We start from the raw sequence: 1,366 nt of genomic DNA, 5'->3' as shown, positions 1-1,366 counted from the left end.
GCCAAGACCTCTTTAAAATCATGGAGCCAGAAGATGAAGAAAGAGCCATGCCTGAGGAACCACAAAGTGGCGGTCTAGCTTAATCAAGGACAACCTACCTGTCTGATGGAGAATAAGAAGGAGGAAAACTCAATATGGGAACAAGTTAATGAGGCAATTGAAAGCTACAGTGAACATGTATCGAGAAGAAACAGATAATACACATGTTGCTTACTTGAAAGAAACTGAGAAGGAGAGAAACAAATTATGGAAACAGGTTACCAGATTAATTGAGAAACAAGAAACTAATGGAATCAGTACAGAACACGGTCAAAGTGAAATCTAATATGAGCCATCTATGGAACCTCTGCCGAGAGGTTGGAAAGATACAAAATGTGCTTCTGTGTTCACAGTCGTCTCGGGAAGAACGCATAAGTCACACCCAGTGGTGGGAAGACAAGCTAAAGATATTCAATGGTTTCATGGATGGCAGAGGGGTAGTTATTATACCATATTTTACGAGCTTAGCAGCTGGAAGTACAAGACAACAAGGTGTCAGAAAGGAAGATGAGATAACACCACGAGATAATATCTCGAAAGTATCTACACGAGGATCAGGACATAAATCTGGTTCCACAGCCAGTTCGGTATCAAGGGTTTCTGCTCATTTGGGAGTTGAAGCTGATCTAGCTGCTCTGTCAATAGAAGCAGATGCATTGAGGATGAAACATGAGATTGAGCATCAAGAAGAGGAGATGAGGCTTCAAGAAGAAGAGCTAACGTGACAAAAGGACGAGGTGACGCGACAAAAGGAAGAGATGAAACGACGAGAAGAACAGATGAAGGAGGAGATGACACTACAAAAAGAAGAGGAGATGAGGCGACAAGAAGAAGAGATTAGACGACTAGAAGAACAGATGAAGGAAGAGATGAGACGATGAGAGGAACAGATGAAGGAAGAGATGACGCAACAAAAAGAAGAGGAGATGAGGCGACAAATGGAACAGATGAGGCGACAAGAAGAAGAGATTAGACGACGAGAAGAACAGATGAAGGAAGAGATGAGACGATGAGAGGAACAGATGAAGGAGGAGATGACATTACAAAAGGAACAGATGAGGCAATGACAGGAGCTGCTGAGGCGATGACAGGAACTGGAACTAGACACAAAGATGGCTGTGGTCAAATCAAAGAAGGAGATACTGGAATGTAACGGTTCAAGAGCAGCTCTAGATCATTGAAGATGATGAGCTCTAGACCAAGAGAAAAAACAGCTCCAAATGAATCAGCAGTTGGATCAATTCCACAATCAAGGTCCACCTGATTTCATTGCTTTGAAAGCCTATTGGAACTGAATAAGATGAGTAAAACTTCATCTCAGCAAATG

General features: G+C 42.3%; 1 pseudogene; it reads left to right on the top strand.

The window, feature by feature from the left end:
* Nucleotides 1–287: 287 nt before the first annotated feature.
* Nucleotides 288–1,052, top strand: LOC129697753 (golgin subfamily A member 6-like protein 24; annotated as a pseudogene).
* Nucleotides 1,053–1,366: the final 314 nt, after the last annotated feature.

Source organism: Leucoraja erinacea, chromosome 1 (genome assembly GCF_028641065.1).
Source record: "Leucoraja erinacea ecotype New England chromosome 1, Leri_hhj_1, whole genome shotgun sequence".
Lineage (NCBI taxonomy): Eukaryota > Metazoa > Chordata > Chondrichthyes > Rajiformes > Rajidae > Leucoraja > Leucoraja erinaceus.
This window is presented reverse-complemented; position numbering and strand designations above follow the sequence as displayed.